Here is a 27,231-nt window from a genome sequence, read left to right as displayed (position 1 = left end):
GAGAGCTGGCAGTAGACAACATCAACTAGTTTCCCATGAGAAACAAAGAAACTGTAAATGCTGTAAATAGCATTGCATTTTCTGTTTGCCAGATGAAGATGGGACATGTGGATGGTCTTGAATGTTTTGCCCATTTTGGCATGTGCTTGCATTTTCAGTGGCTTTAGCTATTTGGTCTGAGATGTAAAAGACAAAATAGTGCTGTTACATGGTGAGAGAAGCCTCCCAGCATTTTAAAACAGCAAAATCACTGTTATTCGTGCTGCTGTGACTGCTTTTCTGAAAAAAAAAAAGTCTGATGGTATTTCTTAGTTTATTGCAACTCCTTCCCTCTAGACAGGATAGTCTGTCTTCCCCTTGCAATTTTGAGGTTTATTTGGTTTCCCTGTCCTGCTCAGGATTCATCATTGTACCCTCTCTCCCATTTGAAAGGGAGTGGAAGGAATCTCCCAAAGCTTTGGCTTGAGTTTGGTTTTTAGACTGAGCTGTTGCATATCTTGAAGAAAAGCAAAAACACTGTGAGAAGTATAATAGAATCTTCCTCAGAAGGAAGAATTAGGAAGTTTCTAATTTGGTAGTCAGAGTGTCACCCTACCTGGAAAAGAAAGTTTAACTGAGAAGCCTCTCTGACTTCTCCTTGTTCATGTAACCCTTGGACTTTGGCAGCAAGTGACCATCTGAAAGATAAAACCATCTCTCCAATCGTGTTTAATTCAACTAAAATATATTCTTGCAGGGAAAATTGTGTAAATTCCAAGGAGGCTGAAGCTTAGCATGGGTAGGGTGTGCCAGTGCCAAGTTATTTGTCTCACTGAGTTTCTCTTATTTTCTAATCCAATTTTCTGTTGTCACATAAGAGTTAATGTTCATTGTCATGCTTTGATGCTTGGATAACCAGAATTCATTCTGCTGTGTACTGCTGGTCACTAAACTGTTGAGTTATTTATGTTTTGTTGGGATGAGGAATAACATTTCATTTCCAAAGGCCTTGTATTTTTATTTTTTTTCTTTCTTTTCTTTTATAGTTTGGGCACAATGACTTGAACTCTGACTAGTTGCAGTAACATTTATTTGTGAGCCAGTGTCCTTGAGACAAAATAAACACATTGCTTTGCCTAATGTGGTTATCTTTCCTATTCCAAAAAATATGCAAAGCATAAAGAAAAATGTTTTGCAACCTCGTATCCTCTTTCTCCTGTGTTTACTGTTGCATGGCAAATAATATGCATTATGGTATTTCGTTAGCTAAGCTTTTGCTCTGTGGTCAACCACAAATTTTCTCTGGAGTCAATGGAAGATTCAAATACTGGAGGAATCTGCGTGTGAGTCAGCAGACACTGACCAGAGCTGGGTGAAAAATTATTTCTGTCTTTAAATTTTCATGAATTCAAAATCTTTCTGAAAACTCATTGGGATCCGTAGAAGGAGTATGTTGAATAGAAAAGTAGAAAGAGACACAATTCCAGTCTAATCTATTTTCAAATCTCCTTGCAAATTGAAGGTTGAAATGCCCCTCTCTGCAGCTGGGGCTGAATATTGGGCTTTCTCTTGTGAAAATGTGGGTGCATTTGCCATCCTGTACTGTGCTGCTGCTGGTCATGACTCTCTTTACAGTTGCTCTGCACTGAATGAATAATGAAATAATTATTTTCCCTTTTTCTTGTAATGTAAGCTGGAGTGGTTCCAGATAGTCCAGGCAGGAAACAATTCCACTCCTGAACATCCTTTAGGTTGATGACTTGGTGGTACTTACCTGAGATGCAGGATGCACCTGCAGTTATTTTTACTTCACATTAATTCTCTTTTCTCGCCACTTAGCTTAGTGCCTAATTATCAAATAGATCTTTATTTGATTCAATTAGCATTGATGTATTTGCTCAGCTCAAGATGGATATTTCTACAGAAAACATCCATTTCATTGGTCTGGTTTGGGGAGTTTGCCCCATCGACTCCTGTGTGTTTTATCAGAACAATTGCAACTGCCTCTGAATATGAATTTTGTATGAGAAATGACCTAAAACATCTCAAATAAAATGTGTAACGAGCAAAGCAGATGGTGAATGAGAAAATAGGAGTTAGTAATGCCTGATAAGATTTTTGAAGTGTGATGTGGAAGCTGCGTAGAGAAGAGCTTGGTAGCAGAAACCTTCTCTGAGGTCAGGCATAATAAAAGCACACAAGAAATGTGTAAGATGAATGAATGAAAAGCTATGGGTAAAGAGGATAATGAGGTAGTCAGCCTTTAAAAATAGTTAACCTTTGAGTCCTTGGAATGTGTGAAAATCCTCAACTGAGTCTTTGGATGCTTTGGTTTTTCTCTGCTAAGTGACTCCACAATGCTGTTTGTGAAGTGAGGACTGCAAAAGAAAAAATACAAGACCTTCACTAGTCTTGGACACAAACAAATTTCATAAAAAATAGGACAAACCCCATACCAGATGTGAGCAAAAGGTGCTTTAGTGTCAAAGAGAATCAAGGCTGAACTTGGAAGGATTAACATGGCTCTGCTGAAACCTCCATTAAAAGGGTTTTTATCCTTCACACACGTGCACTTTAGTCATGCATACTTGTACAGCTAGCATGGACCTCAGCAGCAGAAGACAAAATAATGAACAAAATTAAAATGGTAGTCTGACTGTTTTTAATCAAAGAGGCATTGATGTGAGAGAAAGAGAATGCCTTAAAAATAGGTGGTTCTGTGTGGTGCTGCAGATTCAACTAAACTTTATGACCATGTTCTTTTTTGCAAAATCTATAAATACTTTTTCTGGGGAGGGGGGAGGAGGGGACAGAGAGGGGAGGGAGGTTAGGAGGGGAATGAGAATGAAGTAAAACAAAATTCCCTTTTTTTTTTTTTTAATGGAATGCTAACCAATCCCTTGGCAACAAAGGCTATGTTTATTTTTAATTAAAAAATAACATAGCTGGGTTGACTTCAGTTTTCCCAGCTGCTATTCTTCCATCACAACAGCTCTCTGGCCTCTTTTCCCTTGCTGATTTCTTTCATCATTTGCACTTAGCTTGTATGTGTTACATGGATTTTATGTAATATTTCCTACCACTGAAAGCAAGACTAACAGTCTAAACAAGTAGCTGGGGCTCAGTCATCTTGATTCTCATCTACAGTACCTGAGCATGCCCTTCCTTTTGGAAAAGTTATAGGTGTGACCAGGATAACTTTTTTTCCACGTGCACATTCCTTGCTGTTTATATGAGGAGAGATTCAAAACTGCATTTTGAAGTTATGAGTTGTAGTTCATTAAAATAAATGGAGCAGGTTTGGCAAAGCTCAGGTATCGCTGAGCACACAGGTAGTGTCTGAGGGCTGACAGGCAGCCTTGGTGGTTTTCCTCTAGATGATGGATTGCAAACTGCCAGGTTTTGTGTTTGCACGTTGAGTGAAAAGTTAGAAAGTAGACATGCTTGCCATGCCTTCTCCTGCAACTTCATTTTTTTCCTCCATCCATGGGGCAGAACAGGAAGAAGTCAGGGTGATGATCCATTTTCCAGCACGTGGTGACAAAGCTGGTTACTTTTGTAGTGGAGCTGATTGTGCCCATGTGTGACAATCAGTCTGCTCTCCTGAGTGGACTGAAATTTCAGTATTTGTGTAGACATCTAGAGGCCCTTGAGTATTCAGGCATATCTGCTCCTTCCTGCAGGCATTTTTAAGCTAATTAAAGTTGAGATAGTAATGCTGTAGCCTTAAAAGGTTGGTGTAGCAAGAATGTGAACAGGAGTGAGCAAATAAGCTGGAGAACAGTAGAGCTGAGGGAAAGCAGATGAGCACAGAAAAAAATGGGGCAAAACCATCAAGATGTGATGGAAATAAGATGCATGAAAACTTCTGGGATAGAATAAGTGGATCTCAAAGGGTTGTGTACCAGTTATCTCTATTAAGCACTGCCAGTAGCAGTGGGAGCTGAAAGCATCCAACCTCCAGCTGTTCCCAGGCAGTAGCTGGAATTAAAGCAGTGGTTTGTTGGGTCACTGGAAGCAGCCTATGGAGGAATATATATGTATTAATCACCAATAATGTGACTACTAGGATATTCTTTGTGATGCCTGATTTGCAAGCCTTCCACACATAATAAAGCCACTTAAAAGATTTTTTTGCATTTTTTTATTGTTCCTGAGTAAGTGGCAGCATTCTGGTGCACTGTGATACTTTTCCTCTGTGAAAGTTTAACCCTGTTCATCTTGCCTCAGTCAAAATGCAGAAATTTGCAAGTCCAAATGCATAGGAATGCTCATAATTTGAAGAATTTTTAAGGTGCAAAAGGGAGAGGTTGCAGATTTATGGGAACAACCCCAAAACTGATAGGATCAGAGGTGGGAGATACCAGGACAATAACAATGAGGAATAGAAGGAAGATCTGGGCCAAGACATTGATTTAAGTTTGGTATAGCAAGAATGGGAACAGGAGTGAGCAAATGATACTGGAGAACAGTAGAGTTGAGGGGGAAAGCAGGAGAAGAGCAGAGGAAAAAATGGAGCAAAACCACCAAGATGTGATGCAAATAAGATGCATGAAAACTTCTGGGATAATAAGTGGATCTGAACTAGATTATCCTGTGAGGAAGGTGGTAGGGAAGGGATGTTGACAGTGAAGAGAATAAATTTTTTTCCTCCTTTTCTTCCGTTTCAAAGTTTCTGGAGGATGGTTCAGCAAACTGGTGAGTGCTTCCTGTGGGAACTGGAATGCTGTGTCCTTCCCTTTTTTTTGCAATGGAGCAGCACTGGCTCATTTGCAATTTCCTGTTTTGGCATGTAATGCATTACCCCTTGTAAAGATGGTTTATTTGAGATAGTACTTAAAGATTTGACAATAATCAAATAAAGCACAATGCTTGTGGTCAACTTAATCGTTTGTCCCAAGTCTTTATAGGTGATTGGAGAATTGAAATCTTTTGAACTGAGTGTTGCTAGGAAAATACTAGATTGTCTTAGCAGGAAGGAGGTAGGAATTTAGAAAGTAAAAGTTAGTCTGAGCTAAAAGCTGAAATAAATCCAAAAGAAAAGAAAGTGTTCCCAAATGTTTCCCTCCACAAAATTTGGGAACACTCATTCTTAGGATTTAAATTTGACTCTTTTTAGAAACTTTCCCCAAGGACTAACCTAGAAAATGGAAGCAAACCTTTTGCCTCATGGAGAGGGTGTTCTCCAGGGACTCTCTGCTATCCTATCTCCACAGAAAAACCCATGTGAAGGGAAGCCACAGAAGAGGTTCACATGAACCTTCCCTGCTGAGGGAATGCGTTCATTTGCACAAAGCTCTTTTTTGAACTCTTTTTATTTTTATGGGAGCTGTGAGCTCCAGGATCCACAAATAGAAACTTTTAGTGCTGGCACTAATCCTGTCAATCAAAATTCTTCTCAGAAATGCCATTAATTAAACTTCCCTGAAAAGGATACAGCTCACAGCATTTTCCCTGCAGCCCCCTCTCTTCCAACACTCATCCCGTTAGTATGTTTCCATTCAATAGCTGAAGATGACACAGTAGAGGAGAAAATCAGAGCTTTCACAAGAGACCTTTTTGTTGTTTCAATTTTTTTAGCTTGCTTTGTTTCTTTTGAGCAGATTCTTTTATTTGAAATGTTGAATGATGCTAGCAGCTGTCAAAATATGCTTTAAAAAGGCAGTTTCCATTTGCTGTCTGTTGGAACAGACTATTTTTTTGAATTATTATGCCATATTTTTTATGGATTATTAACAACTTGGATTAGTGCTCTAAGCTTTCTGGAACCCTTTTCTGAAAGGGACAGGGAATTTGCAAGGAATTTGGGACTTTTTATTAGCAGTAAATAGTTCCCCTCAGAAGCACGTTCTGTAGCAGACATGCCTGTATCCACTGCCAGTGATGTAGGGGAGCTCATGTTCAATTTCCAGATTAAAAACAGGGCTATCACCAGCTTTGGCTTTTAAATTTTCAAATGTTTGCTCTTGCAAACACACAGTTTGAGAAGGGAATATTCCTCTTCAGCTGTCTTCTCGCTGCGCGTGTTGCTCCTCTGATGGCGAACGAGGTTTACGTGAGGACAAGGGGCTGCTCTGGAACAGGCCTGGCCTGTTGCTGCTGTCACTGATGTCCCTGTGAGAACAGCAGATCCTGCATGGAGCAGCTGAGGAGCACAGCCCTCTGTTTGTTCCTGTGGTCAGTAAGTGCTGAGCAAAGCAGGAAGAGAAGAGGAGTCTGGTTTTCTGCTAATGTGAATGCCACTGCTGTGTGGTTAGCAAATGGGTTCTGCTTAGTAGCACAAATGTGGCCAAAGAAGGAAGCAAGTGCTATATTTGCATGGCCAAGGATGCTGTTCCAGCCCACATCTGCTCAGATGCACACATACTTTGCTTATTTGTTAGCCTCTACTTTCAGGAATTACCATGCACAGATCTCACAATCTGCTTTCACTCAGTATGAGCTGTACCAAGTCCTCCTTTTGGGTGTGTTTAACCTCAGGAAGCACTTGGCTTTCTTTCCTGTTCCATGCCAGGATGTGCAGAATGAAACTCTGTATGTGGGGCAGTCATTTTATCTGAGAGATGTTCACTTTTTTGAGAGAGTATCATGGTGAATGTAAGAAGTGACTGTCCTCCAAAATATTGTGTCCTGCTACTGTAAATGTACTACTCAGTATAAGGATAACTGGCATTTTACGATGGTGGAGGGGAAATTTGTCATTTTCTGAAGCTTTGATGAGTTTCTCATTAAGAGGATCTTAGCAGTGTGGCAAGTGAGAAGAGGAAGATCTTTCTCTCTCACAAAACTTTTCCTCCAGGAGGTGTCTGCACCCCTCTGGGAGGCAGAGCTCAGGTACACCAAACTGTGTTCAGCAGAGCATGTAAATGTGTGTTTAGCCTGTGGATTTGACTGTGGTTTTTAAATTTAACTCAAGCAGAGTGCTGCGTGAGGTGTTTTTATTTTCTTTGAACTGCTGTTTTGTACTGATAAGCTGTGTGCAAGTGTCTGGGTGAGCAGCTCACAGGTTGTGAACACACCTCCCCTTTCCAGGTCATGCTAGAAGACAAATTTCTTGGGCACCTTTTTTGGGTATCCTAGTGATGAATGAGTTTGAGTCTTCTTGTCCCCTCTGCTGCTGGCAACACTTATTTGCCAATCCTTATTTGCCAAAGCCACCTTCTTCCACACAGCATGTCCAAGGAAAAGTTTTAATCGCTCCCTCTGTAATATCTTCCAGGTAAATAAATTACATGACAACAGTGACAAAATAAAAATCAAAAGCAGAAAAGTAGGTCTGGAAGAAGTGGGTATTCAAAGAAATATTTCACCTAGATTATTTTTTTTAAAGGTGGTTTCCTGATGTCATTTTCACGACTCGAGGGAAAAGGAATAATTTGCATGTCAGCCAATATTGAAATCTATGGATAAAAATTCCTGGGTGTAACTGTGGTAAGATTCAAGCTTAACAGCTTAACACTCTAAGGCTGTCACACACTGTGATTCTGTCACCATGGGAGTGGGGACAGATGACAACAAAAACCACCAGACCAGAGTCTTCTTAAAGGTGCCAGTGAAAGGACAGGAGGAAAAGGACAAACTGAAATATAAAAAAATCCATTTAGATGTAGGGAAGAACTTTATTACTGCGAGACATCAACACTGGAACAGATTTCCAGAAGAAGCTGTGGTGTCTCCATCCTTGGAAATACTCGAACCCTAACTGGACTTGGTGCTGGGGCAGCCTGCTTGGAGCAGGGAATTGGACTAGGTGATCTCCAGAGGTGTCATCTAACCTCAGCTGTTCTGTGAAATATTTGCTACTTTTACAGACTACAGGAAGAGTCCTTTTATCTCACAAGTTGCTAACTGGGAGTGCAGTAGGTAGACTGGGTTACCTCCTTTGTCACAAAGAATGCTCAAATGCACTTTTCAGCTACTCTTTACATTCCCACTCTCTCCTACTGATTTAATTTCATTTTCCTAAGTGGTTACATATGTGAGTGGGACTGAAACCCAGGTGTGCTATTTCCAAGACAGCTTTTTAACCACCTTGCTGTCAGGTTTGGGGTTGCTCCATTGTATGGGATGCAATGCTGAATACTTTGTGTGCATACCAGAGCTAACTGTGCACTAGGTGAGTGAGGACTCTGTCACAGGATTTTTTTCAGTGTTGGCAGCTGCTGAACCTAATGGAAAAAGGCTGCCATGGAGATCAGTAAATATATGGATTCCACCTTTGACTCAGGCATTCTGGAAGTCACAAGCTGCTGTAGAGTATTTGTGGGAAGCACCATTACATCCTTTCCCTGTCCCTATGTTCTACTCCAAACATCTGATATTGATCACTGCTGGGATCTCTTGGATAAAATGCAATACCTGCAACACAGAGTTTGATAAATGGGCCCCATAACTTTATTTCCATTCAAAACTATCAGGTGTAATAGAAACAAATTCATCAACAGAGCTGAGGGGAGTGAAACCATGCTTTTCTTTGTGTGTGTATTCATATATTTTTAATAGCCCTCCCCAGCCCACATTTAAATGTCACAGGTCAACTGCTGAATGACCTTGGATGTAATTTTTTTTCTCTAGTTTCTATAATCAAGAGATCAGCAACTCCTGATCTTCTTAAGCCACAAAATACTTCTGATCAAGCATTTTTAAGGACTTCTGATAAAAGCATTTCAGTTCCTAAAACTGTGTTTAATGACTACTGTTCTGTGTTATCTGGGAATCCAGTGCCCCTTTTAGCTGGAAATTGAGTGTTGAATGTGCAGTGCTGAGTGTGTGCCAAGGTCTGGGGTGTTTTTAATGCTATTACAAAAGTGAGAGCAGAACATGAACCCAAAGTTTATGGTCAGGGGAATTCGAAGGACTGAAGAATCAGTAAAAATGGTGCCAATTTTACCACTGAAAATTACAGCCCTAAGTGTGTCCAAACCTGAGGGATGTTTGTTGGATTGGAGACTTTGGATTTATGGAGTCTGTTTTTTGACCTGGGTCTGAACTTCCTTTATGCTTAAGTTGTATAGAAATTACCTGTTTGTTAAATTGTTTGTAACTCTTCATAGTAAACTTACAATGGAATTGTGGTGAGAGAGAACCTCTTTTGGAAGGCAAGCACTGTGAGAGAATATTTCAGTCATTTTATTGATATCACAAGTTATGTTGAACTTGATTCAGAAAAGTGTTGGTTTAGAAGAGAGCGAATATAAGGAGAGCAGCAGAAAAGGTCTTCATGACTGTGGGAAAGAAAATAAAAATATTTTTGGGGGTTGTCTCCATTTTAGAAATCTTGAAGAGATTGAAAGAGAACAAATGGTCTGAAGCAGGAAAGTGTTTTTGGACTCAGGACACTCCAAAAGCATGATCTGAATGTCTTGAAGTTATTCCTGCTGAGAGTCAAATGGGGCACAACTAAGCCATAGAAATGAGCAAAGTAAGGTTTTCAATTTAGTGGAAAAGTTGGAATTAATTCAGTGACCTGGAAGGGCTTTGTTATTCATGATTGAAGCTCTGGACTGATCGAGCCTGGTCTGCTCTTGCTGTTAGCAGGTGTAACCAGAGAGAGGAAGAAGATTTAAAGTTCTTGGTTTTTCTTTTCATACCCTGATAATCAGGGTTGTTTTCTTACATTTTTCTTTTTTCTTAGATATGTGCACAGTAATGCTCAGCACAAAATTGTGGCTGAGATCCCTTGAATTTAGTACTGAAACTCCTAATACATTGGATCAAATTCCTGCCTTTGGCCACCCCAGTATTTGCAGTTATGTGAGTCAGTGACAGGTGTCTTAAAACCTAGAGACCCGACTGTAAAATTGCTGTTGGAATTACAGAACAGTCATTTGTATTGAGTCCTCAAAAGTCTGAGTTTCCAGTGAATAACCAGAAATGAATGCAAGTACCAACCCCACGCTATTACCTTAAAATGACTGGAAATAGGTTGATTTTTAAATAATCCGTTTCCTCTGCTGGCAGCAGATGTTCAACATGAAGGTCCTTGGTTCTAAAGAGAACAGACCACTAGAGGCTCTCAGAAGAAAGCTTGCAGTTTTTATTTTTACTCTGGTGTGTTTGTATACTACCAAAGAAGTAGCTGAATGCAGAGGGAAAAATACCCCAGTTCAGTGAAACTTGTTCTTCCTGCATTTCCTGGTGCCCATGGTGGGTTTACACCAGGTCACCCAGAGATTGTGCAGGGTGGAAAGTCCATTCCAATGCATGGCAACCCTTTCAATGAGCCACCTAATATTCTCAGAGGGCTCCTCCTCACCCTCCAAGAAGTTTTGAGTGGCATTGGCTCGTTTAGAGTTGATTGTTGTTTGAATAATAATCTCAGGGTTTTCTTTTTCCCTCCTGTACTTCTGAAAAATGAATTCGTGAATTGTGCCTGTAGAAATTCATTGCTATGAACTTTCCCCAGTTTGTAATACTGACTTTTAAGTTTGATTGAACTGAATAGTTTTGTACCATCTACAGACTGTCATCTTACTGTTTATCTGCTTTTGCAGAGTACTTTTTGAACATGTTTTATACTGCAGGGAATATCCTGTATCCTTAGGGGGGTGTGCTGGAAACCTGGTTTTGCTGAAAAAATTTACTGCTGGTCAGACAGTAGGTTTCATCTTGTTCTAACAACAAGAGTCAGCTTCACTTCTTAAAGATGTTTTAGTGACTGACTTGGTTAAGAGATCTTGGGAGATCAAAATCTCCTTTGTTAAATTCTAATTTCTAGAGCTTTTGACAGTGTTTCTTGATGTCTTAAAACTTTAAAAGTTTTCCTTCATACCTAAAAAACCCCTGGCTTTCTAGGAGTGTCATTAAAGACTTTAACAAAGAAAAATCAAGAATGCAGAGTAATTATGCCTTTGCTAAATAAGGTTATTTTTTTTTTTCTTTCTATTTTTGTGTAGAGTTCACCTCGTTTTTCTGGAGTCGTCATTTTGATTCATCAAGCAGCTGGTTTGTTACTGAAAAGCTCAGAATATTTCCTCTGATTGCCTTCCTGTGAGTATGATCAAAGAAGTTACCTCAGACTTCCTTTCCTGTGGTATTCAGAAGCTGGGGGTTTTATTTGAGGCTTTTTTTTTCCTTGTGTGTTTTCTTATTTCTTTGGAGACTGGTCCAAATTCCTGGGAAAATCAGTGGAGATCCCTGCAGCAGACCCTTGGCTCCTGTCCCTCTGGTGTCACTGACACCACTGATTACTTTGTTCAGAATTTATAGTGGATTTAAGGCATTTCACATGGAAATTTACCTTCAACTCAAAAATCGTTGTATTTTACAGTAATCATTTTGTCAGTGTATGGCCATTCTTTTAAAAGTTCTGTTTCTCCACTTAATTTTAGCAGGTTTTTTTGCAGTGGGAGTCTTAAATCATATTTATTTGTGTTATGACCATATACTGGAGTGCTGCTATCCTGTTGTGTCTTCTTTTTAGAGCAAGCAGGCTCTGAGAAGTATGTGAGAGACCAAGTAACTGTGTTTACTGACTATTTACAACATGGAACACTTAGACATTTTTTTACAAACATTGTTCTTTCACTGCCAGAACAAGTGAGGGCTCACAAACCATTTAAAGGAAGTGTTTATAATGTGTGTAAACTTTAGCCCCTCAATATACGGAAATTCCAGACTGCAGACAAACTGAGGACTGGCTCTAAAGTTTAAGGCAGTGCCTGTGACAGCAGAATGATGGGTCAGAAATATTGCCCCAGCATTGAGTCAGCTCCCTTAAATACCATCATCTTCAGTAATTCAGGGTATAAGGAGCTGCTGGTCACTGGTGGGGGACCAGTTTTTGTGCCTGGGTGTCCTCTGTACCTCTGCCCCTCTTTTTTTGGCAAAGCAGTGTGGAGGAGGAGAAACACACAGAGCAGAAAGCTGGGCACTGCTTGCATTGCCTTTCATCTCCAGCAGCCTTCCCTCCCCATCAGGACTGCTGGGTCCCAGCCCATCTCAGCTGCTTTTGTCATCATCCTTGGGGAAGCAAATTTAAACTTTGTCTACACTTCTGAGGAGGTTTGTGCAAGTGCTGGATGGGCTGATAATGGTTGCAGGCTGTTCTCTACCCTGGCTGTTGTTTTGCAGTTCTGTGTTACTTTCAAGCCTTCGGTGGGGGGAATGTATAAAACTGAAGCCAGATGCAATCTGGTATTTCCAGTTGTAGGAAATGCTGATGTTTCGAAATTAGGATTTCTTTCTGATTCAGAACCAGCCAAAATGTTCTGGAATTTCCCATGGAACACTTCTTCCCATGAGATGTCTAGCTTTAAGTTCCCACGTGCTTCCACAAGTAGTGTGTTTATGAGGTATTTAAATTCCTGAAAATATGAATCCAGGCAAAGGAGGCCATACTGCCCAAAAGCAAGTGGGGTCATAAATGCAAGTTCTTTTCCCCTGTGCTAAGGATTGGATATTCAAAGAGAGCAGTGACTGCCCTCCAGAGTGTTTCTGATACCTCAGCAGTTGGAGTCCTGTTAAGTTAGTTCTGCAATACAGTCAAACCTGACTTTGGAAGGAAATCTGACGTGCTTGTATTAATTACTTTCAAGAATAAGTGCTACTCTCAAAGGTTAAGGTTCAGAGTCACTGGATAGGGATGATTGCTTTTTATTTTTCCTTGGAAATGTTTGTTTTGTTGAAAGATGTTTGCCATTAGGAAACATTGTGTAAGAATGGGTTTGGTCAGCTTTTCTCCTAAATAATCATTTAGGAGGAAAGCATTTCTGTAGAGCCTCTGAAGATATTTTCTATGGCTTTGTGAGGTAAATTAGATGAACATAGGGTCTTCCTTCTCTCATCCATCCTCTCTGATACTTGGAAAAGGAGGGGCAGAAGTCAATCTTGCCCAAGTTTCCCTGTAATTTCTGGGACCTCAAGTGACCTCTGAGTACAGCTGGGGCACTTTTTGGGAAAAGCTCTTTTGTGAGAGTTGAAAGCCTGGTGGGTTTTGGGTTGCTGAGGAGGTGTTACAACTGTTTGGAGTGGCTGTAAACAAAGCCAGAGCATCATCTAGATATAGAAAGTTATTCTTCATTTAAGGGTGAACCGAAACAAGTAAACCTGTTGTGACTCATCCCAAGTTTTGGATGGAGAACATTATTTTTTTATTTTCCAGAAATTACAGCACCTAGGAATTGTAAAATGGACACACTGTTTAGAAATATTTGAAAACAAAAAATACTAAAAAAAATCTGAACAAGCAGAAAGATCATATGCAAGGGCAGAATCACTGCTGTGCTCAGAGTGAAGGCAGTGGAGTTGATTATTTGCACCTTCTCAGTAGGCAGGGAGCAGATCCAGCTCGCTGGAGAGGAGGTGGCAGGAGCATGCTGCACTTTGGCTCTGCTCACTGGCTGGGAGTCCATCAGGGAGCAGTGACAAGCACAGCTTGGGCACAGCAGAAGCTGTGTCTTGGTTCTCTGTGCAACATTTCTCTTCTAAGCCAGGCACTGCTTGTGCTGAGGGAAAGATAGACTGGGAGCTGGGGTTCTTCAGTCTTCATTGACAACTGCTCTTTCTCAGCTCCATCACAATAAGCTCTCCTGTCACTTTGTCATTTTAAAACTGCATTTCTGTTGCTGCTGCTTGGAACTTCCCAGGGCCATTGTTGGCTTGGTGTGTGTAACTTCACAGAGCACACCAATCTCCCTCTGATAAATGGGGCCAATTGTTCAGAACCCTGATAATGATTACACTGTGCAGCATTACACAGACTTTCCTTGCCTACAGTTTGGTGATGTTTTCAGATCATGATAGGCACCAGTCTTGGCCCAATATTTCTGTATAATGTGGAAGTGAGAAATAGCTGAAATTTTAAGAGAGTGTCTTGTCTCCAGCTCACGTTGTGTACTCAGGTGTTGTGCTGGGGTAGCCTCAGAAGCACACCATCATGGTTAGATGTTGATATGAACTGAGCTTGAACTCCCAGCCTCTGGAAGTTCCCCATGCCTGTTTTCCAACAAGAGACTGGGCTTTTTTGCAGCTTTTTCTCACGTGAGCTCTGTGGGTTTGGAACTGTTGAGGCTTTGGCCTGACTCTCACTTTCACTCGAGTCCCTTTACACAGTTAAGGCATTCTGCTACAGGGATCTTAAAATGAAAGTAGATGACATTTAATAGCTTAAATGAGAAACAGGTCCCCTAAAAGAAAAAGTGAGATTGGTCTTCCCTAAATTGTTTAGCGCTGACCTTGACAAAACCCTTACAGTCTCTGCAGGCAGACTGGAATCTGGAGAACAGATACCCCAAACTTCAAGAGATTACCTGAGGCAGGTTTTTTTTCTGCTCTTCTTTTTAGGAGAAAATTCTTTTCCATTACACTTGGTACCCATGTCTGTCTTAAAACACTATTTTATTTGTCACTGAACTTCAGAACTGCTGGTATAGTAGTTCTCACCCTTCTTTAGGATTTTTTAAATTTGCTAATTTAAGTGATTTATATTTAACATGTATTTTGGTTATGTGAATGTGTTAAAGACTCTGTTTGTATTTTGAATATTGGGAGGGCTTTTTTTTTTATGTTTAAATATGCTTTGAGAAGGGGGGAGGCAAGAAAAGCTGTCATCCATCAACTGGCATTAAGTCCAACTTTGAAAGTTTGCTACAAACTAAATCTGACTGTTAGTGCAGATATGATACAAATTAGCTGTGACTTTATGATACCAGCTGTTTCTCTGACAGGGTAAAAGGGCACATAACTAGAATAGCATCTTTTGTTGAAAGCAGTGTTTCCCTTTGTTAAATGTGGGAGCCTCAGGCAAAAAAATCGTAGTCCGTAGTTATGTGACATGTGCAGCCTGCAACATGTTCATGGAGCTCGGGGGGCTTTTTACTGATGTTTTTCAAAGTCTGGGTTATCATAAGTGTTCTATTTTTGCTAGTTTTATCACTGAGACACAAATCTCTGTCATGTTTTTCCCTTGTGTTAAAAGTGAGGATAATCAAAGTGCTGTTTTCCTTACACGTACAAAGAAAATCCCAAACGGCAAAACCTGAGGAAAGTCTACAAATCTCAACATAAAATTTAATTGAAATAGTTTTTATTAATTGATCTCTTTTTTTTTTTACCAGAATTTTCAGGGCATTTTATTCCATAAAAGGTCTATGTAGTCTCTAGAAAAAGTAACAATGAGCACTAACTGAGATGTCACTGTACATCTGTGTCCCTGCTTATCTCTGACCTTTACACCACACTGACCCTGGCTAACTCAGGCCACAGAAATTTGGCTGTAGCAGGGCCATAAACAGAAACAATGGGATTTATGAAGAAATCAAATTGATCTTACTTCTGCCACCAGACTAGAAGCCAGCAATTTTTCAAAATTTATTGCTACAGGTACCAGGTATACTCCATTTGAATCAGACAGGGAAGGGGCAATATTACAATGGAGTTATGTTATTAGTACACAAATACTTAACCAGGAGTAACATTGAGGCCAGAACTGCCCAGAGAAGGAAAATGTAAGCTGAATATCTTTCACACTTTCTTAGCCACTGTGAGAGATGGTAGAGCAAACAAACCCACCTCCTACTGAAGATGTAGAAAATAAAAAATACATGTATGTAGAATTGCAGCAGGAACATGAGTGAAAGGGCAGAGTTAAGTGTATTGAAAAATATTTACTTCTACTTGTAAACTTCTTGGAGTAAATTTTAAGGATAAATACATTTCAAAAGAAAAGTTGAGGATGTAATAGCTGTTGAGTTTTCATGCATTGCTGGTGATAATATGAAGCATAAAACAGAAAATTCCAAGCGCTACTAAATAGGACTTGGCCATTTCTATTGCAAACATCCAATTTTAGTGTCTAACATCTGTTTCTGAAATTATGTGAAGTATTTATTTAAAATGTCTTACCATGATAGTCTAAGTGACAAGAGAACATCTTGTTTTCATGAGTGTGTAGTGTGGTATGTCAACAAACAAAGGTCCATACATGACATTTGAAGAACAAAACCCAACCACAAGGAGTTCCACATTCTGTCTTGATTTTTTGTTGATGTAAGAGTCCCCTTAGCCAGTTTTCTCCTTATGGTTATATCCTTGCAAACCTGGAGTATCTCCAAGGAGAGCTTAATGTATCCCTTCCATCCATGCAAGGAGGCTGAGTATGGGAGCACAGGGCTGGCTGTAGAAGCAGCCAAAGTGAAAATGTGTGTGAGATGCTAGAGAAATGTGTTAATCACAAATGTGAAGAAACAGCCAGGAGGAAAAATGACATGGAGAGCTTAAACAGGTAGCATCTTAGCCAGAAAATTGTGTGATAGCTGCAGAAGCCACCATCCCAGTGGAGTTTTATGGCCATGATGTAAGATATGAGCAGGGATGCTAGCCCTCAAATCCCAGAATTTAATTTTATCTTTTTATCATCTGAAAATGCATTCCTTTTAATGAAAACAACTTTTCCCCTTCATTTTGAGTTCTAACTATTGAGTTGTAGTGTTCTGAGCTTCAAGTTGCCATATTCCTCCCCAAGATGCTGACAGATGCTACTGTTTTGAAGATGCTGATCATGCAAAATGACTCAAGTGTGTTTCATTTTGTTACCCCTCTGGCTGGTGCACTGCTACCCTCATGTTCATTTGTGTCTCAATTTGTGAGGGTCAGCAAATCTTTATTTGTTATGGTTATTTAGCGTCTGATATTCCCCTTTGGAGGGAGCAAAAGCTCTGTTCTGTGGGAATAAAATAGGCAAAATTTGACCTTGAAAGTGAGTAAACATTTAAGGATTTGCTCCTGCCAGTCAGTGACATGCTGAACATTAGGTTCATTCTTATCTATCTGTATGATGTAACAGGTTCTTTTCTTTCCCCCTCTTTTTCCCTTTCTTTCCATCTCTTGCTTTCAATTTACTTTCATCTTTTAATTTCTTCCACCCAGCCCTAAGCAAAAATCTCTAAGCAATGGTCTTGTTCAAAGCATGGAAGCTGGCTCCAAAACTAACCTTGCTTCACTTTTAAAACCTTGCTTGAGGGAGCCAGAATCCCTCTACTTAAATGATTTAATTTTCAAGCAGTATGAATCATGCAGCAACTGCACAAACTCTGGCTAGAATATATTGTACATATGTTTGTTCTTTAGGCAGTAAGGAGAGAATACAGAACTGGAGGTCATTTGAGTTACAACTGCTTTGGGGGATTTTTTTTTTTCTGAAACATTCCTTCTAACAAATGCAGTTTAAATGGGTTTGTTTATACGGCGTGGAATTGGAAAGGCCCAAACTAACCAGGCTTTACACAATGTGGCCTTCTTCCAAATTAATCTAAAATATTTTAATCCCTCTGGAGTTTCTTTATCCTCTGCATCTGTGCTATAGTGGAGACACATTTTTAACATTTCTTTGAGGAAAATTACCTTTTTTCCCCTCCAACTGTACTCAGCAAGGTCAATGGAGCACTGTTATATGCTATTTAAACATCTGAGATTCATCATATATCTGCACAACAGAAAGAATCATCATAAAAGGTCTAATGGATCCCGACTGCTAGCCAAGAGAGGGAGTCCCCTTACGGATACTGGGGATTAGAAACAAAGAATACATGCAAAACACGGGTTTTTACACTTCAGCTTTTGCAATTAATAACCAAACTACCCCTAAGGAAGGGAGCAGGGAATGTTTGTGACCCCCAGAACAATTCTGGCAAATCACACCCTGCTGGAGCCAAAAGCTGAAGAGATTTCATGTGCCAGGATGTTCTGTGGGGCTTCACTCCCCTTGTGGGACCAGCCTGGAGGGGCTTCTTGCCCTGGGAAAGGAGATGCTCCAAGCCATGGCAAATTCCAGGGCTGGCTATCTCAGCCCCTGCCTGTGTGCCTGTACTTGGTTTTGAGCCCTTCTTGGTTTTCTTGTTCAGTAGCAAGTTTATGGGGCTGAGCTTGTTTTTACTACCCAGGAATTGAAATACTGAGAGAGGCCTGGAAATTTCAGTTTTTGTAAGACTGGCACTGCTACTCCTTCAGTTGCCTGTAGTTCCAGTCAGCCTGAAATGGCCACAGGGGGCAGATGCAGCTTGGATCTTCTGGGATGTTTTATCTGGAAAACTTTAATATGGGCATTTTTATCTGAAATAATGTTATTTAGCTTTTTTTTCCCCCTCTTTCTTTGTAGATGACAGCAGGGATGGTTTAATATCTGTGTTTGTTCTAGACTCACTGATCCTCTGAATCCTGCTGGATCAGGAAGTTCAGATTGTCATAGTTAAGATGGAGACAATACAAAGCAACACCCCATTTTCAGAAGGCTTCAAACCCTCTTTTATTATAGCATGCATGCTTTTATACATTCTTACAAAACTCAGGAGTTTACGCTTCACTCATTGGTCAGGAAAGAGAAAGTACTTATTGGAATAGACAGTTGCAGGTTTCTCTTAGTTATTATTCTTTTTTTTCTTGGTTTCTACGCCAATGACACTGGTAGGAAATTCTTTTAGGGGTAAACATGGATCCTCTTATCAAACTTCCCTCTGGCTCACAGAAGTTGCTGTAAAACCTCTTCTACATCAGACAACTTGAAGACTGAACCTCTGAGAGAAAAATGAAATGCTGAAGATCTCTGTTCTATGATGGCCTAGGGTTTTACCACAGCTGGTTTTTAATTCTCATCACTGAAGTGCTGCAGGGACTGCAGAGAAATGAGCCTCTCTGCCAGCCTAAGGACAGGCTGGTGGCTTTATTCTTGATCCTGGTGGACTGTGCCTTTCTGAGCTATAAATGTGTAGGGAACAGCACTGCTCTCCTGCACAGGGGGATGTGGGATGACACACTGGGACAGCAATGGTCCCAGTGAAATCATCACCCCAGACTGTCCCTGCTTTCAAATGAAGAATCATACCTACCCCAAACACATTTTCCCCACCTTCTCACATAGTCAGAGATATTTTGGGACCATTGCAAGCCATACAGTAATGGAATAAATTCCAAGTGCAGCAGGAGACCACATTGGAGGGAAAACTCATTATGTGCCAAGGGCATTTCTTTGACTTTTTCTACCGGTACTGGAAAATATCCCCTAAATAATACATCTGGATGTGGAGGAGAAGAGAGGGAAAAGATGAAAAACAATCCTTTAAATTCAGTAGGAGCCTATTTAATGGCTTGTTTAATCTGCCAGCTGGCACAGCATTGACTTCTTGCTGCACATACTTTAAGAAGACCTATGTAGTTCTTGGAAGTGAGTTTATATTAAGCTGTAGAAACTCAAATATGGATAAATTGGCAAGGCTGCTTTCTGGTACTTAATAGAAATGAAGAAACTGCTTAGTCATCTCCAAGGATATTTCTGTCTCCTTTTTAATATAAATACCAAAACAATATGGACTTAAAGCAGTAGCAAAGATAGTAAAAATTCAGATCTGTTCCCTGGGTGTGCCCTCTTTGAAGTATGTGCATAGTCTTCAGACTTGGAAATCACATGTATTCCCTGTACAGCACCTCGCTTTGGGCAGTGTTTTTATAATATTTTTGTGCCACCATTTTCTTCGAAGTAACATTATAAGTTTGCACATTATGAATTTGTGTCTTCTGCAGCACTCCCTGGCTAAGAAAACTGGTGCTATCTCTATGTGGATTTTATTATGGGTGCCTTGCAAATGGTATCACCTAATAGGTTCATTTATTTCATATGACTCTAAGTGTTGATGCATTTGGATTTTAATTGGCTTTGTGTGAAGGTAGATGGGTGCAACTGAGAGCAAACTTGATGTGCAGTGTGATGTACATAATTACATTTACACTTTCTGTTCCTGAAAAGCTAGGCTGCACCAAGATGCATGTCTTCTGTTTTCAATTACCTTCAGTAGTGGAAAAGCAAGAGAGAAAGGATTTAACTAGGGAGCAACTTGTCTTTTATGTTTAAGAGACACCTTTAACAGGATCTGAAGTGACACTTGTCAGTATTTACAAGTTATAAAGGTTTTATTTGGTTCAGGTAGGCATTGAAAAATCTGGCTGTTTATTTATGATTTTCAAATATGGATTTTGTTGTCTTTGTTCTCCTTAAGGGTGCAAGCTATTTTTTTTATGGGTGGTTTGGTTGGTTGGGTTTTTTTTGCCTCTGGACCGCACAGATATTTGAGGCACTGTTCCTAAATAGATTAAGCCATTTGAAAATTTGCATTATGCAGTGCTCAAGTGCAACTTTCTTTTGTCACATTAATGCAAAGCATTTTTGTGTGTCTGTGTGCACACAGGACACTGCCAGGTCTCACCTGTCTTGTTTATTTGACTCTGAGCCAGGCCAAATCCTCACTGCTGTTGGGTCTTCTGGTTTTGGTGACATTGTTTCCTTGTTTTCATCTAAACTCAGCTTGTAGTGGAGGTGTATGATGTAGACTTTGAGGGATATACATCTATTTTGTGATATCCTGTTTGCATGGTCATGTTGAAAGGCTTTGTGTTTGTGCTGCGCTGCTTTACCTCTTTAAAGCCAGGACTGACCTCCTGCTTCAACTTTCAACCAAAATGACATGGAATTGTTGCTCATTAGAGATAAATTAATAGACCTACTTGGCAGGAAACAATCTGGGTCTCATTTTTCAAGATGCCCAGAAGTGTGAGCTGGAAAAGCCCAGCAGAAATTTCTGCAGCTGGATCCATGCCAGCTGCAATTCCAGAGATTTCCATGATGTTCTGCCATGGAACAACTGGCCTTTCTGCTGCAGTGTGTACATCATGGTGACACGTGTTTTTTGGTGTAAGTGTAAAGATATTGGGAGGGAAGGTGAGTTGAAGTTTAGAAGCAACTGACAACACCTTGAAAATTTATAATTAATTTCTTCCAAGGAACTGGTTGAATTCAAAATACTCAGTGTCTCTTAGGGGAAAACTCGTCAAGCAAACCAAAGAACTTCAGTTGTGGTTTTTTTGGTCATATTTCTTTTTTCTTTAAAAATGCAGGGATGATGTCTAAAACCTAGTATTGTTGCTTGGTGTTGGCTCAATAGAGCAAGCAACAGAGACTCATTAGAGTTGATCCTAGAGCTGCGTGTTTTAGTACAAAAAGAAAAAGGGTTGAAAACACAAAAGTGAAGCCACAGTAAGCTGGCTGCATTGTATCTTCATATTATTTTCTATTACTGTTTTATGACTGACTATGTAGCTTAATGTATCATGATTTTCTGTTTTGAAACGCGTTCCAGAAAACATGTGGAGTCTGAAGCCTGGCTGATGGAATATTGCTGTTGGAACCTCACCTTAGGATTTGCTCAAACATTTTATTATTTTTAATGGCATTGCCTCAGCCTTTTAATTCAAGACCTGAGAGATAGAGAGAAAGTGTGTAAATAGAATGCTGAAACATTTGTAAAACCTGCTTGGAAACAAATACATTCAGAAAATGTATTGGTGAAGCTTCTCCGCAGCTGGGCAGCTGCTTCTGCCTGTGTGATACTCTTTTCCATTCTCTGCGGTTTTTTTAATAGAAATCGGTGGGAAATTGGCATTGTCATTTAACAGGGCAAGAAGTGCATTAATCTTGTGATTAATTAGCAAAATGAAGATCTTTGCTGGTAGAGGCAGATAAAAGGCAAGGGTTAACTAGTGGATGATGTCCCTTGAGCTTGCTTCCAAGTGTTTGATTGCAGGAAAAAGTGAACATGAGTCAGAGCTCATTTGGGGATGAAGCACTTTTACAAAGTTTTGTGGACTACAAAATTCTTTCTATTTCTTTTTGTTTTGCCTCATTGTCCTTACCTGGGTCATTTTCGCTTATGGTTAAACATTGGTAAAAGGCAGTGAAGCTTTCACTGCACTTTGTGTCTACAGAAAAGGCTGTGTTTCCTCAGTGGTGATGGTACATGTGAAAATAACTAATTTCCCACAAGGATTGCAAGAGTAAAAGCAATTCTGCATTTGCATGTGTGTGCACAAAGGTACAAGAGGATGAAGCAGCCTATACTGGCAAAATCTGAGATTACACCAGCTTCTGGCATGCAGAGTATGCCCATGGAACTTTCATTGTGCATATGAGATTATTCTGGTCTGTGTGGGTGGAATCCAGTCCTGATTGAAGTCTCTGGGAAGCGTGCCAGGGATTCCAACAGGACCAAGATTTTGACTCTAGCTTGTATATGAATAACATTTCAGTACCTTCTGATCTTTGGGGACAGCATATTTGAAATAATTCAGAGGACACTTGGAGGGGAGAGTCAAGGGTCGATCCTCCTACCATGAGAACCAGTGGCTGTGCCAGCAGCTTCCAGCTATGTCTTGTTTCTTCCTCCTTCTGCTAATGGGAAATGATAGACAAATGTCACAGAGATCAGGGGTGGGACCAGTACATGCAAATCCAAATGTCAAGAGAAATCTCTGCCTGGCCCTTAAGTCCATGTGCAGTAGAGGAAAGGAGAGGAAGGAAGTAGGAGGAGTGGAAATGCCAGTCAGCCTGCCTAAGGGAGTAAAGATAAATGGGGACTTTCCACTGCAAATGACTGGCTCTGAGATGAGAGCTCCTGCTGCTGCAGCAGCACCAATGTTTGCTGGCACCTCTGGGGCAGTGCAGCTCCTGCCCCAGTGCTGAATTAATCATGGATACAAGAAATGGACCATGGATCTTTTAGCAGCACGCTCTGATGCCTTAGGATTTTGGCTTTTATATTTTTGATATATTTGTAATCCTGCAATTATTTAGTGTATAGCCCTAAACGCCATACAGAGTGTTAGCTACTGTCCTCCCATTTTGGTCATACAAAACAATTCCTATCTAGGCTCAGGAATCAAGGACACCTCACTGTGTCAGCCCCCAAGAAACGTAAACAAAAGTGAGTTGAGAGCAGGGAGCAGACTTGGGGTGAATGGCTTCACTACTTCACTGAAGCTGTAACTGGAAGATTATGGAAATGGACCCAATTTATAAAAGTATGAAAATGTGTGAACTGTCATCCATTTTTGGGTGTAGCCCCTGGGTGGTCTTAATCTACCCAAAATGTACCTGAAGGCCCTTCAGTAAATATAACCGCTTTTTATTCCCTTAATTTTGTCTGGCCTCTGTTTTTAGGTAGTCCTGAAAGGGCATCAACCCAAGGAGTGAACTCTGGCAGGAGCAAAGTTCTATAAAAAGCTGCCTGTCAATATTTTCCTGGGGCTCTGTAGCAGTGGGAGCTGTCACAGGGCCTGGAACCTTCCAGAATATTTGTGGTGTACACTTTGGTAGCCTGTGCTGGAGGCAGGGCTGGTGAAACCTGCTCAGCACCTACTGCAGCTGAAGGTCTGGACCATGGCCTGGTCCTGTGGGCCACCAGTAGCTTGCAAAGCACCAGCTGGCAATCTCTATTCTCTGTAATCACTGCAGATTTTTGCTCAGGATGCCACAGAGGTGTTCACTAATCTATTAATCAGGTTTGCACATGCCCCACCAATGTATATGAGCTTTTTTCACTCCTATGGAAGATGAGACGGAAAATGTACTTCATACCAAAGCCAGAGATTTTACTAGGTGGGGGGTTTGATTTCCTTGTTAAAATTCTTTGTATTCATGCCTTCTTCTCATAAAGTCAGTTGTTTGGAAATACTCAGGTAACTGTAAGTGAAATGTTTGAAGAACTGAAAATCAAATAAGTTTGATTTTCTTATGCTAAGGTTGGTTTGCCAGGGACTTTGAGAAAACACCAAAGTTTGATTTTCTTATGCTAAGGTTGGTTTGCCATTGATGAATTGCCCTTGGAAGCCCTAAGAAGCATGGTCAGATGAAACAAGGAACAGCTACATTGGAATGAAACTGTGTTCATGTGACTTAGTATATTTATTTTGCCTCAAATCCCAAATGAGCTATTCTGTTTGGGAAGGAATAAAGCTGCTTGATAGGGGTTTGTGGGTATGTGTGTATATATGTATATGTACAAGAGTTTATTTTCTGCAGTCAACATGAATGCTTGGCCAAATTTACAGAAACAATTGCAGATGTGGTTTTGCATTAAAGGAACATTGAAAATGAATTTATGGAGCCTTACTGTTGGTAATATATGATTCCAGTGACATCTAACATTTTGGATTAAAGAAGGAGCATGCATGAGGTGTGACAAAGGAGAAACCAATCCTTTGAACTCCACCTTTTGATTTCAATGAAGTCATGCTTATTTCTAAAAGACCTAAGTGGCACTGAATGTTTCTAAAGCAGAATTAATAGGGGAGCAATGAAAATAATTTCCAAATGTTTTCTGACAGATTTTAATAAAAAACACATTTATTTGTTTTGACTGAAGATAGATTGAGGAACTCTAATTCTCCCAGATATTGCAGTAGAATGCCTGTCATACCTGCATTTCACGGGTGCCAGATTAAACAAGTCACATTTAGACAATGAGTGTTGCTTGCCGAGTTGCTTTTAGCTTCAAAAGGGGCAATGAAGAGGTTATGTTTTCACTTCTGAGGTGGAGGAGGTAGAAAGAAAGGGGCAGTGGTAGTCTTAGGGATACAGTACGTGTCATGGCATTTAGCCAGCTAATGTGAAATATCCTTTATGCTTCTCACTGACCAGTCCTTTGCTGACATTTGGAAGGTCCATGCTTGGACACCAGGGCTTTGAGCCACCTGAGGTGGACACAAATGGGAAAATGGGACACTTGGATTAATAGGGTGCAAGTCACAAAGCTGCATGCAGTCTTGGTTTAAGTCAAAATTGAATGAGAAATTTGATGGTTTTGGTGGTAGTATTAAGAAAAATACAGAGGGCAATGACAGCAGTGACTTAGGACTTCTGTCACCACCTGATCCTGCAGTGAGGACAGGTCAGATGTTTAAAATCAAATGTTTAATTGCAAGCACATGGGTGTCATGGTTTGGCATGAGAGACATTTAGGGAAGTGATGCAAAACTTTGCATCCCTTCCCAAAATGTCTCTCATGCCAAATCATGGCAATGGGAAACGTTTGTGTAGCTGGACTTGGAAGGGCCCTGAAATTTGTACCAGATCCTGAAAACTGGGATTGTGCAGGAGGGGCCTGTGCTGGTAGCCCACTTTATTCACCATCCTGAGAGGCTTGTTGAGATCACAAACGGGGGGGACACACCTGAGGAACAGGGTGTAGAGGTCTTGAGATACGATGGGAAATTCAGCAGATTTCTCTTGCTACCAAGAAACTTAGGCCAAATCCCCTTGCTTCCCTTCAGGTAAATGAGGAAATTGGGAAATTTGCTGTGGTACTAAGAGGGAAGTAAGCTGGAATGTGCTTGTGGGATGCAGTCACCAGGCATGGCCAGCACAGAGCCTTGTGCTGATGCCTTGGGAGGGCTGCCCTGGAACAGAGGCTGGATGGAGTTAAAGAATAAAGCAGGGATTTATTAAAAGGATCTCCCCAAAGGATCCCCCTTGGGCAGCATGAGAGCCCAGCCAGGGCTGCACCCAAGGTGAACCAAAATGGACCCAAAATGCACGACTGCTCACAGGGTCTCTCACTTTTATAAGTCCTGGTCCACTTGCAAATTGGAGTTGAAGCGGAAAAGATGCTGAGGGTGTTGTTTTGTAGTAGAAACAACCAAATGGTAAGTGTTGGACCTTTTCACACTCTAAGAGTAGCCCATGTTCCAGTAATTTGCACATAGGTGTGGATGCCAGGGGAATAGAACTGGTCAAATAATTTCAGACATCCACATTTATTCAATAAATATATATATATATTTTTATGCTTCTTTAAAATTTATTGGTGTCTTCTAGGTGAATTAGATGAAAAACATACCTGGAAATAATTTGGAAAAAAAAATGAATTGACATATAAAAATATTTTCCATTTTAATTTGAACCCCCAAAATTTTGTATTTAAAGTAAAACTAGGGAATTTTTCTTTTTGAGGTTGAATGGAACATTGCTTTCAAAACAGTTTCCTTGGGATAGTTTTCCTCTTTTCACAAAATGAACATTTTTTGGTTTGACACCAACTTATTCAAAATGAGTGTTACAGGAAAATAAATATGCAATCAAAGAGGAGAAAAATGAAATGTCTTTGCATACTTTGGAAGGTCATGCAGAGAGACATTTTCCCAAGTGGTTTTGAAGGCAGGCCCTGGAGGGGAGCTGGGTGGAGTGTTACATTTTGTCCCAGGAAGTTTTTTCTCATGAATAGTTTTAATCTTAAAAAAGAAGCATTAGAATGTGCACGCTCAAAAAAACTGCTCGTAGGAAAGACTTCTAATAATTGATACCTACATCAATGAGTAAAGCAATTTTTTAGTCTTCTGAGAATCTTAGATTTTTATACCATGTATAAAAAATGTGTGTTATATATTGCATGTTTTTGTGGAAATGGGAAGAATTTTTAGATGTTATTGTCAAGTGGTTCTCGGAGGTGAAAGACATCTTGTCATTTCTGGGGAGACAGTGAACAGCACTTCTTCAAGTGAACCTTCTGGCTGATAACTCCTTTTTTGCACTAATATGGCTTTGCTAGCTAAAGGTCAAACTGCTGACCTGACCTCCATTTCCCAAGTGAATTCCTGAGTTTTGAGATTTGGATTTAAAGCTTTCTGAATGTCATGCAGTGGCTGTGCCTCAGTCCTTTGAGACACTACCCTGGGATAAACCCTTGACATCCTCCCAAGACATCCATCCATCTGATCTTCATTGCATGTCAGAAAAGTATCCTGGGGATGGGGAAAATTTGCTGCATCAGGGAACTCCTTATCACTGCTGGGCAATCTCCCCAGTGCTCCTGGGAAGGAGAAGAGGGGAGGAAGAACAGAAATAGATCTGGGTTGTTGTTATTATCCTCCTCAGGCTTCCTCAGTGAGGAAGAGCTCGAGCTTTTGGAGATGAGAGGTGGTGCCGAGGACCATGAGAGGGCATGGGGGTAATGTTGGTGCACAGAGCCTTGAGCAGCTCAGAAGGAAAGAGTGTGCCTTGAAAGATGCAGAGAGGGATGTGCCTGGCTGGGTAGGAGGTGATGAAGGTGCACATAAATCAGATATCAAAGCACGTCTGCTTTGGGGAGGCAAAGCAGGAAAACGCTTTGGGATTCTTGTTTCTAGCATGTGAACTCTATTCCTAAGAGCCAACTCTCTGTTTAAATCCCTGATGGTGACTGTGCTCCACAGACAGAGTGCTGCTGCCTGGTAAAGTTTTGATTCCTGAGGACACTGTCATTGCACAGAAACCCAGCATGCTGCTTTGATCCTGTTCTGTAGCGTGCCATTCCTCCTTTGATCCTTGTCTCCCAGCCAGGGGGATCCACATCAGCCCTACAAGTCACAGTCCTCTAGTAAAGAAACTGGGGCCAGATTTAGCTGCACACGTGGGCTGAGATGGAAACACTTCTTGGGAAAAAATGGAAAATTTGCCTT

General features: G+C 40.6%; 1 protein-coding gene across 10 annotated transcripts in view; it reads left to right on the top strand.

Annotated features, from left to right (window-relative positions):
* Positions 1-27,231, top strand: part of CALD1 (caldesmon 1) — a 215,509-nt gene that overhangs the window by 101,942 nt on the left and 86,336 nt on the right. For 9 of the 10 annotated variants that reach the window (XM_039708124.1, XM_039708113.1, XM_039708116.1 and 6 more), the window contains one exon: positions 10,875-10,968. The exons of the other annotated variant lie outside the window; for it this stretch is intronic. The gene's annotated coding sequence lies outside the window, so the exon portion shown is untranslated. The remainder of the gene's footprint in view (positions 1-10,874; positions 10,969-27,231) is intronic. 10 annotated transcript variants of the gene reach the window in all.

This window comes from Passer montanus, unplaced genomic scaffold, assembly GCF_014805655.1.
Source record: "Passer montanus isolate IOZ18808 unplaced genomic scaffold, ASM1480565v1 scaffold20, whole genome shotgun sequence".
NCBI lineage: Eukaryota > Metazoa > Chordata > Aves > Passeriformes > Passeridae > Passer > Passer montanus.
Note: the sequence above shows the minus strand (reverse complement) of the source record. Positions and strands in the feature narration are given on the sequence as shown.